At 35.6% G+C, this 15,674-nt stretch overlaps 1 protein-coding gene across 1 annotated transcript in view; it reads left to right on the top strand.

Annotated features, from left to right (window-relative positions):
• Window positions 1-15,674, top strand: part of FBXL7 (F-box and leucine rich repeat protein 7) — a 480,554-nt gene that overhangs the window by 126,659 nt on the left and 338,221 nt on the right. The window lies entirely within an intron of this gene.

The raw sequence follows: 15,674 nt of genomic DNA on the forward strand, positions 1-15,674 counted from the left end.
ATACTCTCTTTTTAGGCCTTCTGGATGGACAAGAGGGGTTTGTTTCACAGAATTTTGGCAATAGGACTTTGCTAGTATCTAAGGAAAATATATTTCTTTAGCAAATTAATTATATAAAAATGGAAATATATTCTACTCAAGAATTAAAAAGGTATTAAAAGGAACTGGTCTTGGAGTCAAAAACTGTGATTTTAAGTCCCATTTATGATACATTAATAATTTGACCCTGGGCACATCATTTCATCTCTCTGAACCTCAGTTTTCTCCTTAGAAAAAATGATTATAATAATATTAATTCTACTTCATAGGGATTTTGTGAGGAAAATATTCTATAAGCTTATAACAGGAAAATATAAGTAATAATTTATCATACATGCACTAAAATGAATATGACGTCAATATGTTTGGAAATGTGCTTTCAACGAATTGGTAAAATATAACTTTCTGTCCCATTCCTCTGTCATTAGTGATTCTGCATATGTTTGAACAAAATAAAATTAATTTTAATGGTTTATTTAAAGTAATATGTTTGTTCCAGCTTTTCATAAATTTTATTTTTTGGCAATTAAGGAAAATGCATAGTTTTTTTTTCTTTAAAAACTTTGAAGACTTAAAAAAGTGTCAATTCTATGGTGTAAAAAGTATTCAAAAATGCGTGAGAGAGGAAAGATATAGGACAGAGATATATGGGAGAGTTTAGGAAGGAGAGTAGAAGGAAGAAAAAGAAATGGGAAGGAGAAATTAAAAGAAGAGAAATGGAATGGAATGGAATAGAACTTTAAAAAGGAAGCAGAGACAGAAGTAGAAGACAAGATAAAAGAAAAATATGATGAATGATGAAGGATGAGAAAAAAAGGGATAAGGGAGATCGAACCAGAGCATTACGACATATGTTTCATTGATCAAACTACAGTATTGTACATCATAGCGTTTTTTGGATCTTTGTGAATTTTTCCTGAAGCAAAAGTAAAGAAGGATGGTGAGTTCAATAGACAGTGGCAAGAAGGAATAAGGTATGCAAAAGACCAAACTTTTCTTTTAAGATGAGGCTTCCCCTCTCCTATTTGAAATTAGCCTTGGGTTATGAAATTGTCAGGCCAGAGAGTCACAGATGGGATTTCAGAAGACTATGTCTGGGTCTTCAGTGTTTTGCATTTGTCTTTCCATAATAGCATGAAAAAAAAATGTCAATGTGGATCATAATGATGTTTTAGTTAGAAGTTTGACCATGTCCTATGAAAGATTTGAAATGATAGCTCAATACTTATGTTAGGGAATGCTCACCAACAAGCAAAAGAAGAAAGAAATTTACTACAATATTAAAATTTGTGTTGGAGGGCAATAGTATTTGTCAAGGACGCTGTTGGATGATCAATATTTCTGGAGGTTAAGTTTGATATCCTTGGGTTAAGTGTTTGGCTGTCAAGGTCATCTTGTTTAAGGGACTTTTTTTTTTTTATTCTGGTGATAGGGTTAAGAAAAGTAAGGAATCCTTTACCTAGAATCTTATATTTTAAAAAAGAAAATTCTTATTCTGTACAAATTCTTACAAATACAACTCTATGGCAAATTGTATTCTAAACAGATGCACCTTTAAAATGTCCTTTGTTCTGATTATGTCATCAATATTCAGTCAAAAACCCAGCTGTGAAGCTGTGAAAGACCATCTGTTAGGATCATCCACATCTGTCTTTATGTTAGTTGGCATGTTTTGACTCTTTTTTTTATCAGAATTATACAAAGTTCTATTGTGGGTAAAGTAGCTTGTGCTCATAGGAGCAGGTGCTGGTCTATGTAATAAAATGTCTGTCCACTTTTAAGCATCAGAAGCCACCCATATTGTTATGAGACGCATACAATTCTGTCAAGTTGAGGAGGAATGGAAGACATAGTGGTTGGGGACCCTCTTATTGAACGTGAATTTTTCTCTTTCTCATCTTATTTCCTAGTAAGGAAAGCAAAACACCAAGGCTGTCAAGTTGGATGTATCAAAACCATTAATTTGTATGACTTTTAATAGCATTTATGTGGCACTTTAAGGCTTGCAAAGCCTTATATATTTTGATTCATTTGATACTAACAGTCCTCTGAGGTAGATGCTATGATTGGTCCATTTTTCAGATAAGGGAACTGAAGTACCAAGATAGTCAATGATTTGTGCAGGGCCCACATAGCTAAGGATTATCCAAGCCCAAAATTTGAATCTAGGTGTTCCTGGCTTCATGTTCCTCACTCTATATACTTGGCCACTTAGTTTCCTGACTAAATTCTAGTGAGGCTGAGCATACATTGGGAAGCCAACAGAAGTAAAAATTAAATGGATGTATAGTCAGAAAAACAAACATTTTGAAAATGCACAGACTTTGCCCCACTCTTCCATCTTCAACCAGCTCCTAACTACTAAATCAAACCTTACATGAAATACAGCAGAAGCTATGTTGTAAAGCCCACTGATACCTCCTTCTGGCCACAAGAAAACAAAATAAAAAACAAAAATAGCTTTAAAACTGGTGGCACTAAATTATCCATTAGGAAAAAAAAACACCAACAAATCCAGGAATAACAAGGCTCAGTTTACTGTGGATCCTTCTCAGAATTCCTTTCTTGGTCTATTAAACAAGAGGTGAAATCCACAGAAAGGGAACAGAATTGTACATTGCATTTTTCTCCCAGAAAAGGTATGACATGCTACATAATTCTTTGGCTGTATCACTTATTTCTGATCCCTAAGGGGAGAACAGGCAACAGAAAATTCTCATATTTTGACTCTGATGAGGCAGAGCAAGGAGCTGGTTGCAAAAATTCTCTTTTCAACAGTGTGAACACCGTCTTTATGCAAAGGCACATCTTGGCTTGTGTTCCTTGAGTTCTCTTTTCTTCTGACATAAAGACTTTCTCCATGAAAATTCCAATGTGATGCCTCATTGTGGTCTGGAAGTGACCCTCTACTCTCATTGGCCATACCAACAGAGTACAGGCTCTGGCAGGGTCCAGCCAGAAAGATGAAAAAGCTTTTAAATTTGGACCTATGCTGTCTTAGGACAAATGATGACCACTCCGTCCCTTCCAACTCACAATTCTTGACCTGCCTTGCTGAGCTTAGAGAGGTGTTTGTCACTGGACTGTATTCAGAGCCTTTCCAGCCTTCATTGCATTTTAATCAGCTCTAAGGCTGTTTCATTGCAGATAAATCCCTATCTATGTCTATTTTCATCCAAATTAACCAGTTTTGTCATCACTATAAAATTGTAATCACATAAGAAAATAGTGAAATTTAGTATATTAAATAATTAGCTGTAATCTGTCTTACTTCATCTCCCTCTTAAGATGGTACAGTCTAAAGAGTAGTGCATTTATACTCAAAGCACCTGAGTTCAACCTACTTGTGCTGCTCACTGACAGTCTGACCTTCAGCAGGTCACTTTACCCTCTCTGGTTCTCAGCTTCCTCATCTGTACAATGAGGCAGTTGTATTAGATAACCTTGAAGAAGTCTTCCACCTCTGCATTTTGTGGTTTCTCATCATAATTTCTTATTATTAAATAAGACTAAATTAAACTAAATTCCTTGAAGGAATGCATATTTTGGAATTTTTCTGAGATCAACCTCCACCCATTATGTGCTTTGACAGAGTAGGCACTTGGTAAATCTTTAATACAAATTATAGCTAGAATTAACATAGTATTCTAAGACTCGGAATGGCATCCCAGAAGATCACTAGTGGGTCTTCAGAGTTTTACAATTGGTTTTTCATAATATCATAAAAAAAAATGTTACCATGGATTGTAGTGATGCTTTGGTTAGAATTTTACCATGTTCTTTGAAAGATTTGAAATGATAGCTCAACAATTATTTGAAGACATGCTAACCAACAAGCAAAAGAGGAAAGTAATTTATGCCAACATTAAAATTTTGTAATATGTAAGACTTTGTACATATACTATTTTATTTGACCCAGCAATATTGTGGGGGAGGAAGGGAGGGAGACACATAGACAGACAGACAGATACATATATACATACATACATTTATTAAGTACCTACTTTGTGCTAGACACTGGACACTGAGAATTTGAATACAAGCAAGATAGTCCTTGCCCTCAGGGAGTTTATATTCAAATGGAGGAAGACAATATATAGGAGCACGTGATAGATGTGAAGACAAGTACTATAGTCATTGTCATCATTTTAAGATGAGGTGACTGGTTCAGAGAGGTTTAGAATCTTTCCTGTCCATCATTACACAGTAAATCAGAGGCAGGAGATGAACCCAACTTTCTTCTGACTCTAAATGCAATATTCTTTCCTTTATATTAAACTGCATCTAAATAGGCATTGAAGTAAAATGCACTGAACCACAGATTGAGAATATTGATTGTGGAAAAAAGATGGGCTGTTATCTTTCTTTTGGGGTTTAGGGGATGGGGAGGAAGGCTCAAGGTATCCTGCTGACTTTTAGTAGATTTGTATAAAAGGACTGTGATTGTGGATAGATCATCCTACTTACTTATTTCTGCACATGAAATGATAAAGCATCTATTATTATTATTTCTTTTACATTCCTTCTCTTTCTTTGAAAATAGCAGTTCTTAAGAAAGTTATTAGGGTACTATTTCTTAGCAGAAATTTTTATGTAGTAGAAGCACATTGGGAATGTGTAGAGATACCTGGGACAATTATCCGCATATACCCCAGCAACAAAAGGAGACTGGGATCAATACATAGAAAAATCACTGCTTCTATTAAGCCATTCAACCTCTGAGAAATGTTTAAAAAGAAAACTACCTCTCCAGATCATGTGAGCAAATAAACAACACTAACAATAATTCTCATTTATGTAATGCTTTAAAGTTAACACTGTGTTTTCCTTACAAGGATACTGTGAGGGAGGTGTCAGATTTATAAAGGTTAAGTGTGACTTACTCTGATCCACCCAGCTATGAAGGGACAGTGTTAGGACTTGAACCCTCATCTTTAAATTTAGAGACCAGACTCTTCCCACCCACCAACTCTGCCTCTCCTTGTTCTAGATTTAGATTGAGATGTTTTATCATTGGAAGGCTGACTCAAAGCCATTTCATGTGATGTTAGAAAACACTTGTCTTTCCTAAATAGAATGTAATAGGTTTCCATATGGCTTAATGGTCAACAAGGGGAGGAAAATCCCACTGGCAGCTACTGGGGGCTCCCCTCTAGCCAAAGCTGCTTAGGCATTTGAAGATGCGGGTTTTGCAGCAGGTGTGTATTGTGTTCTCCATGATCTTTGTATGCACTTCAATTAGCAACTGTGACATCTGTTGTTTGCTTCTATAGATTCATTGCAGCCAACCAGACCTGCCATACAGCTCTGCTGGAAGCAATACAATACTGTGTTTAATCATCTGTTTGCATTCCAATCTGTTTAACTCCTTTGCTTCTGGCTTCTCTAGAAGTGAATCTGTATGGACCCAGCAGCATTTTAAAAATCCTCTCCATGAGCGTTCTCTCTGAGACAAAGCTCCTCCCAAGTACAGCAATGAGCAGCAGCTCACTGAGCCCCACCCACCCTCCAGCAGTAAGCAAATCATCATCTGACCTCCACTAGAAAAAAAGAATGGCAATAAAAGATAAACACTTGAAGAGTCTAAGATGTGTGGTCTGTAAAGGAGTATGAATGCCAGCTGCTTTCTTTCCTCTAAAAAAAATCAATGATTGTTTCTGTTGTTACATCACACATATTTCTCAATGTTTCACTCTCCTCTCTACAGCAAGCTGTCCCTAGTGACAAAGATGTTTTTAAAAAAGAAAAAAAAATCAGTTGAGAAAATCCATCCAACACATTAACTGTATCTGATATAGTACATACAATATTTCATACTCATAGACTTATAGTCTCCTCCATCCCTGAAGAGAAGAGAGGGAGATGCATTTTCTAAACCCTTTTCTGGGTACAGTCTTGGTCATATTTGCAATGTTGGGTTGAGTTTTATTGTTCTTTCTGCTTATACCATTTGTAGTATCATATACTGTTTTCTTGGTTCTACTGAATTCACTCCACATCATTTCATATGTCTTCCCATTCTCTCTCAAATTCTTCAGATTTGTCACTTCTTACAACACGATAATATTCACATTCGTGTACCATAATTTTCTATCAATTTACCACATTTTGTTCAGCCATTGTAAAAATCAACAAGCACATGGGAATATCAGTTTAGAGGTGGGAAAAAAAACCCTTAGATACCATTGAAAATCTAACAACCATTAGTAATTGTAGAGAAGAGGAAACTGTGTGTTCAGGGTTTAAATGAACTTGCCCAGTGTCGCACAGCTAAGTGTCCAAGGCAAGATTTAAATACAAATCTTCATTCTGAATCTTGTATTCTATCTACTATATTACGTAGTTGTCTCCACCTACATCCCTCCCAATTCTTTGCTGCTGCTTTTTCAGGAAACTTCTACCCGACGGTCAGAGGAGAACCAAGTTCCATTCCAATTCTGATTTGATGATCCTATTATCCTTTCATTTATAGACATCCCCTGACCTCCAATTTTCACATACTCTTGCATTTAACATGAATGTGATAAAAATGCTTCTTCTGTCATTGCTTTCTTCTCTCCCTCCTTCCTTTCCACATTTATGAACCACCTACTCTGTATTGTACTGTATACTTCCTCTGGTCCCAGCATACTCTATATTCACTGCCTTCAAGGGCTTACAATCAACTAGATTCCGCCTAGATTATCATAATAGAATTTAAAATATAACAAGTGTATGTGAAAATTTCAAAACATGTGCTCAGTTCAGATGAAGGTAAAATCACACGATTGTGGGGTAGCAGATAAAGCTTCATGGAAGAAGTATTTGGCATTTAAGTTGGGTCTTAGGGGTCATAGAATCATAGAGGTCATAAATGTGTAGCTCCCGCAGAGATCTCCAGATCATCTAATGCAGCCCTATTTTTTTTTTTACAAATGGATAAACTTAGGCCCAAAGTGGTAAAGTGACTTGCTCAGGTCACAGCGGTAGAACTGAGGTTTCAACCTGGATGCTCTGAATCAAAATATAGCATTTTGGAAAATTTCAGAGGCCTTTGAATACAATTTATACTAGTGTAGATATTGCAAGATTGGGAGGGGGAGAGAGACAGGGAGAACTGAAATAGTTTCTCAGGCCCTTTACTTTCCTTCCTCATTCCTCCTTACCTTTGCCCCATCCTTAAGAGCTAGAGGGGAGAAGGGAGTGAAAAGACAAGAATCAAAGCAAAGAAATTTTTTTAAAGGGAGTGTGTGTAAATGCCCCCACTTTCACGGCAATAAATTATAGCCCTCCAAGGAAAATAAAGCTGCCCCTCTCTTTCCACCGCGCTTCAAGGTCTAATACCCTGGAGAAACAATACATTTAATTGCACCCCCCTTGGCCCTCAGTTAGCTAAACCACCTTTTGAAAGACTCTATTTCCATGCAAAGAATAAAATGGATCTGAGCCAGTGATGAAGCCAAATTCTTCTCTGAGATCACCAATATTCTTTGTGTAAAGACTGCTAAAGAGAGATGAAGACATTAAATAACTGATTCAAAAGGAGTAGCGAAAGGGTAAGGAATGACGGATGCATAACTTCTTCTATCCCTCCATTCATCTAAGCCTTCAATATTGAAAAGTTCCCCTTCATTTGCTGCGGCTGTTCAATATTAAAGCTATCCTCCACAGGATCTGGTTGTTGCATAGGGAACACCGGCAGGTTGAGAATGAGAACAGCACAAATTAATAAGGAGCTACTACTGCCAATACATAGGCCCTGGCGGTGTGTGAATCTACAAATGTTTGGGAAGTCTTGACATTCATGGCCATGACTACAATCCATGTAACTAGCTTGGCCCTGGAATATAATTGATAGGGTAAATCACTTTTGCATGTGATTTCTTGGAGCTTGAAGAATGGTGGGAACCAAAATGAATCATAAGCCATAGGTCTCCTGAATTCAAATAAAACATATTTCTTGTTTGATCTCCCCTACCACACCCTTCACCCTTCTTATGTAATGGTAAAGGAGAAGGGGAATATTGCCAATTTTGTTTTTAAGTAGCTGTACCTACAAAGTTAAGTTATTCAGACTGTACTAGAAAAGTAACTTAATCTTACATGTTCTTGTGGGGTTCTTTTAATTATTAAAAAAGACTTAAAACCCTCTTCCAATGTAGCACCTTTTAAAGAACCGTCTTCTTGCAGCCAAATATTATGAAAACCAGGCACACTGTAATGCAGAACCCCAAGGAATGCATGATTGGCATAGCAGACTAGAAAAGTCTCTTAGTAACATTCCCATGATAATAGGTTTACACAAGTGATAGAAATAGGATATCAGCTAGCTTTCTCTCAACACAAAGATATACATATACTTATGCTTATGTTAGAGTGAATGTAGGTGGCGGGGAGGGAGGGAATCAGCATTTTAGGAACATTGCTTTCAGAATAATTTCTGATTTCTCAACCTGATGACTTGTTTATGTCTCTGTCCTTTTTAGAGGTTCTCAACTCAAAGGTGATAATTAGCCTTTAGAAAGACATAATAGAATACAATTTATCACTTTTTCAGGCTTCACAAACACAGACCTGATGTGCTTGGTGGGAGACAGGGCCAAGAGATAGAAAGAGGAAGGGATTTGGTTGTAGATAACCACATTCTGAGCATCATCTTGCCCTTTATGAGGGCAATGAGCAAATCACTTGAAATAAATTATTTTTTACTTACTTTAAGCTTTCTGACTTTGTTTCTTTCTTTTGTAAAATTGAAATAAAACTACTTATAATGTGTACCTTATAGAACTGTTTTGAGGAAATTGCTTTGTAAATTGGAAAACACTACATAAATGTTAATTACTGCTATTAGTGTTACCAACAATAACAGTAATATAAATTAATAATATACTATCAGTCTCTGATGAAGACAGAAGCTAGCAAATAAATAAACACATTATTAGATTGAGACTATAAATACCTAACTAGGTATAATCTATTTTGGTTATTTACTGAACTTGTATGTATATGCATATATATTTGTGTATGCATGTACATATAAATGTATTTACACATATACAATATATCAGAAGATCTGTGATCTCACTGATGATTCCTTCAATGATGCCAACCCTCTATTTAGTAGATAATGCTATGAATTATTGTGCCCCAACCCCCCTCAAATCGTGTGTCTAGATTTCTCTTAATGAGCATCTCCAAACTAATGATTTGTCCTTGAACAGCAGTCTTTCTCCCACCCTTAATCAAAGCCTTTTCTAGTTTGAATGCTCTGCTGGAATAGGGGACTGAAGGTCACCTGTCTATGGCAGGAGAATACTTTGGAGACCAGGTGCATATTTCAATATGTAAAGGATCCATGATTCCATGAATATTCTGTCTACCTATACAGATCACAACCTGCTCCATGGTAGAATTCATAGTTTAAGTTTTGCTATTCTGGGAAATATTCGTCACCTAGTAACCTGGTGATATGAGCTTCTATAAATATATACACACATAACTGTGTACGTACACATGTGTATATTCATTTAATTTTATCTAGTTATACATGTATTTATGTACACATGTATGCAGGCATATATATGTGTGTGTGTGTATATATATATATATATATTTCCTAAATATTTATAAAATAGTTAGACTTTATAAATGTAATTTATATGTGTATTATATAACATGCATGCATACATTATATACAATATATATATATAACATGTTTATGCTGAATTTTCTATTTTACTCCATTTTCTCTGAAAAAAAATATTTTAACTGCAGCAGGAAAGAGGATTGACTAGGAGGACTGAAGGTCTCAGGAAAAATTGCATTGTGTGAGTTCTACTCCCTATTTATATGTTTCTGTGTGCATGAAATATGGTTAAAATCAATATCAAAGGCAGCTTTTAAAGGCAAAAAAAATCACAAAAAGGAACCACTAGCCTCAGAGTGAGGAAGGGCAGATGTTGTGGCAGGCAGGGGCAGTTATGGGCTCGAATGCATGTGTACAAGCCTGTGGCATCTCATCTTTACTTCTTGAGTCATTGTATGTTAGAATATGGGCTCTTATACGTTGTTGTGATTTTTAAAACTATTGGTGTCTTTTGTTTGGCTAGGGACGACATGACATAATTGATAGAGAACAATTCTGAAAGCTAGAAAGACCTGGGATAAGTCCTCCCACAAGAGGCACATTGACTATGTGACTCCTGGCAAATCCCCTCAATGTCCTTTTAAGCTGTTGGCAATTCCCTAAGACTCTAAGACAGAGAAGATGTTGACCAGCTTTGAACGAGAGAATTTCCTCACCTGAGAGTTCCCTATATCAATTAAATCACAGGACTAGTCTCTATCTTACCTTTGATTTTTTTTTTTTTTTACATCACCTACATTTCCCAATGTATCTCCCTCATTCTTCTACCCAGGCAAAAAAAAAAGTACATACATATATACATACATACATACATATGTGTATGTATGTATATACATACATATGTATTTATATATACGTACATATATTCCTTATGATAAAGAATATGAAGTTAAAAAATACACAGAGATCTAAGTTTTAATCTCTTGGGTTTTTTTTTCTTCCTTAATTACCAGACGAAATGGGGAAAGTGTCCTCTAATACATTTTGTTCAGTCGTTTCAGTCCTGTCTGACTCTTCATGACCCCATTTGGGGTTTTCTTGGCAGAGATACTAGAGTGATTTGCCATTTCCTTCTCCAGAAGATTTTACAGATAAGGAACTAAGACAAACAGGGCTAAGTGATTTGCTTAAGGTCTTTACCTTTATGCTATTTTACTATCAAATTGGGCAGCTAAGTGGCAAAGTGGGTAGAGTTTGGGGCCTGGAGTCAGAAAGACTTATCTTTTTGAGGTCAAATCTGGCCTCAGATACCTACTAGCTATGTGACTCTGGGCAAGTATGCTTGCCTCAGTTTATTCATCAGAAGAAGGAAATGGCAAACAACTTTGCCAAGAAAACCCCAAGTGGTGTTGCAAAGAGTCGGATACAACTGAAAAGCTGACTGAACTATGTTAAATAAGATAATGTATGTTAAATGATTTTCAAAGCTTAAATAATGACACAAATACTCTTACTGTCCATTTTTCTTCTCCCCTTGTATGATGCTTTCCTTATTTCCTCCCAAGTTGTTAGCTGATACATCTTTCTTTTTGTTTGTTTTTTGCATTGTCAGTAGTTCAGTATTTTGCCTATGATTTTTTTTTATCAGTGTAGTACTTCCCTCTACAAACAAATAGCCTAACTCTTAGAGCTTAGAAATGTTTTCGTCGTCTCCTACATATTTGTCCATTGACAAAGAGAAAGTTTTATTTGTGTGTCTGTGTAGATACGTATGATGATCGCAGCGATGCAAAATCTGGAAGCTGCGTTTCATATAGGGCTATCACAAGGACATTTGTCCTGCCTTCCAAAGAAGGAGAAAAGAGAGTTGGTAGGGACAGGACAGAAACAAAAATTGCTTGGTTTTAGAACCAAGCAATTCATTTTGAGCAGTGAGTAAAGGGGAGAAGAAATTGCAGCTATTTTACTTTGCTGTTTAGGTGATAAAACTGCTGGCTTGACTTTTCAATTAATCCCACCATATGAAAAGGAATTACTCTAACTCCTTTGATAGGTATGTTTCTAAACCTAACCCTTTTGGATTGCTCCTTGACTATGCACATTTTCTGACTCTAATTTTCTGCTGAGCAATTGTTTCAGTGAGTAGAGTACAATCTGGCATGGAAGGCCATTTAAAAATATGGCTTCTGGGAGCCAACTCAGTATTTGCATCAGCATGAAAAATGTAAGAAATTTCATTTGTGAAGAAATTAAAATGTATGGTGTTAAAACTTCAGTACCATTTCCATTATATATTCTGAAACAAACGTGAGAAAGAAAAAAAAAGTAAAGTAATATGATATATCAAAAAGCCTACATCTAAAAATAATATATTCCCAAAAGCTAAATTTAATCTTGTAGGGAATTTAATCCTGTAGGTCAATTAGCAAGGTAAGGAGTGGGGGAAATTCCCTAACAAAGGAATGGAGAAGAGGAGGGGAAGGTGGAGAAAGAATAGGGGACCACATGGACATTATTCTTATGTATGACCAGCAAAAGAAATTTAAAGGGAAAAAGGAGTATAATGTAGAAATACACATAAAATAAATATGAAACTGGACTGAATCAGGGAGAAAGAGCATAAGGATTGACAAAAAAGGGTAGAGTTGAAGATGAAAGATGTGCAAAAAATCCAACAACTTCAGATACAAAGGGTTAATTATAATTTTTCTCTGAGGTAAAAGAAATGGGAGAGGGGAGAAGTTTGTAATCAGACCATTCTAACTGTGGATAACTAGTACTGATTTCATTCCCCTTTTCCTCTTGTTCCTTTTTTTTCTTTTAAAGAAGATGAAGTAGGAAAGATCAAAAGGAGGAAACATTATAATAGGAAATGATGGACATAAACTGAATAATTATAACCAAGGATGTGAATGAACTCAATTATGAAACAAAAGAGGGAAGTCAAAATGGGGCAACATTTTTCCTTTTTATAGAAATAATTAAAGCATAAAGATTCCTATATAGTTAAAATGAGGAGCTAAAGGAGATTCAATGAAATCCAACAAAGCAGGCATTGTAATCATGATTTCAAACAAAGCAAAAAAAAAACCTAAAAGTTTATTTGACACATCACTTTTTAAATTCAACAATGACAATTATTATTACTATTTTTTGGTGTGCTAGAAATTTTCACTGTAACAAAAAGATAGTAAAATTTAAGCAATAAAAATAGGCACAGATGAGGAAAAATCACCTCAGTTGCAGATGATATGTTACATTACTTACACATTCACAGAGATTCTATGACAAACTGATTGAAATAATAGCATTATGAAAATAGCTGGATGCAAAGCAAACCTGCAAAAATCAATACATTTTCTGAATAATACAGACAAAACCCAAGGGAAAAGATTGTTAGAAGAAATTCCATTTGTTATTCAGATCTTGGATTACAAAATTCTGCAATCTCAAGAGAAATAATGAAAATAAGTTGGAATGTAGCATATTCCAAGCTCTATTATAGAGATTCAATCATCAAACGTATTTGGTACTAATTATAACACAGAAAAAAATGGACAATCGACAATTGAATAAGCAAGTTAAATGAAATCAAGAAGCAATCAAACATAGTAGAATAATGTTCTATTAACCAGGAACACCAACTACTAGGACAAGAACTTCCTATTGAACAAGAACTGCTGGGAGAGTTAGAAAATGGTTTGGGAGAAATTAGGTTTTGACCAATATCTACCAACATATATCACAATAAAATTCAAATGTATATGGGGCCCAAATAAAGGTCAAAGGTCACATCAATCTTTAAAATAGAGAATAACAGGAGATACCTCAGACAACTGTGACTAACGGGTAATTCTTAATCAAATAATGGATAGAGCTGATTTTAAAAGGTAAAAGTGTCATTTGATTAAATAAAATAAATATAACTCAAATACTTCATGGATATAAAGGAAAAAGAGGACATTGAAAAAAATATCCACCATCATTTATTGTGTCGTTCAGGTTATTATTACTACGGGCAGATGGAAAATGTCTTACTTGGTGTATTTATCTTCAGAGTTTATTGATAATGTGTAAACTGACCTAATAGACATACTCATATAGGACATCTTTTTTTTTCTTTTTTGGTGAGGCAATCAGAGTTAAGTGACTTGCTCAGGGTCACACAGCTAGTATATGTCAAGTGCTGGATTTGAACTCAGATCCTCCCAACTCCAAGGCCAGAGTGCTATCCAGTGGACATACTCATATAGAAAAGTTATTAACCATACACGAGGCAGTTAGATGGCACACTGGGTAGAGTATCAAACCTGGAATCAGGAAGGCCTGAATTCAAATCTGGCCTCAGACATTTATTAGCTGTGTGACTATGGGCAAGCCATAACCTCTATTTGCCTTAGTTTCCTCATCTCTAAAATGAGGATAATAATAGCATCTATTTCCCAGGTTTTTTGTAAGCATTTAGTGAGATAATAATTGTGAAGTGCTTGACATAGTACCTGGCATATAGTAAGCACTAGATAAATGTTATTTAGTAGTAGTAGTAGTAGTAGTAGTAGTAGTAGTAGTAGTAGTAGTAGTACTATTATGATTATCAGCAGTGGCAGCATCATTGATTACTTTATTATATTACATTAGTTACCTTATTAAAGGTCAACATTTTATCCTGCTATGGAGAAATTAAGCCTAAAATATGACAACTCAAGTAGCCAATTCTAACAAGACCATAGGGCTGAATGATCTAAAAATGTTAGGGGCTCTGCAGTACTATGCTGACAAAGAAAAGAGAATTTTGGGTTTCTGCAAATGTACCAATCTAGCATATGCAAACCTCAGGTGCCTCTCAATAAACCAATCACAAATAGGTCTTATAAGAGAAAAAAAAGGATTAGTAGCATTTTTTAAAAAAAATCAGAGTTACACTAATAGCTATTCATTAGTCGCTATAGTTGTCTCTATCTTTGGAACCCACCTCTTTATCTGGGTGACCATATAAGTTTTGTCTAATCACCTTATATAGGAAGAGGTCACTGATTTTTTATAATTGATTTTTAAGCAGTTGCAGTATAATATGTGGAACAGGTTAGAAGTCAAATGAGGAAGTATTAGGAAGATGGGAGATGGTGAAGAACTAGAGTTATTTTGTGTAGACACTTTTCTGAAAAAGTTTGACAATGTTGATGTTGTAGAGAAGAGAGATGATATGGTAGCTGGGTGAGGCAGAGAGTCAAGGATGGATTTTGTTGTTGGTGGTTTTATTCATAGTGAGAAATAAGATCTTTTTTCTGGAGGCAGATAAATAGCCACAATAGTCTATAAATGATAGTTCATATGACTTGCTTATTACTCCACAGCAAAGAACCCTTCTCTTTTACTCCTATTTTATTAAAATGATAAGATAATTGTTTTCTTTTGCTACCTTTTTGTAGCTGAAAATTCAAGAAATAAGGGGCATCTAGGTGGCGCAGTGGATAGAGCACCGGCCCTGAAGTCAGGAAGACCTGAGTTCAAATCCAGCCTCAGACCAAACACTTAACACTTCCTACCTATGTGATCCTGGGCAAGTCACTTAACCCCAATTGCCTAAAAAAAAAAAATCAAGAAATTAAACATTCTTACTGTAGATACATAAATAGGAACTTTTGCCAATGAACTTCCTTTTTTCAGGTGGATTATATTTATGGTGAGCCTCTGGTAGCATAACTCACTTGGAAGTCAGTGTCATGGTGCAGGTGCTTTATTTCAGAAGATCTAGGTTTTTGCCATGCATTAGAATCAGTGACTTAGTGCTGAAAGGAACCTTAGAGCTCATCCACTCCTTCATTTGACAAATAAGGCAGCTGAGAATCAGGGAAGGGTAGTGACTTGCCTATGTTGTCTGAGAACTCAGACTAGTCTCAAGGATTCTGCCTGTCCAGTGTTTTTTTTCCTCAATAAACCACATTGTTTCCTCTCTATTTGAACCTGGAAAATTCAGGTTACATCTCTAGGATCAGATTCCTCAGTTATAAAATAAAAGGTTATACTAGATGATCTCTAAAGTTTGTTCCAGTCCAGAAACTCATGATCC

Source organism: Phascolarctos cinereus, unplaced genomic scaffold (assembly GCF_003287225.1).
Source record: "Phascolarctos cinereus isolate Bilbo 61053 unplaced genomic scaffold, phaCin_HiC Scaffold_4;HRSCAF=312, whole genome shotgun sequence".
NCBI lineage: Eukaryota > Metazoa > Chordata > Mammalia > Diprotodontia > Phascolarctidae > Phascolarctos > Phascolarctos cinereus.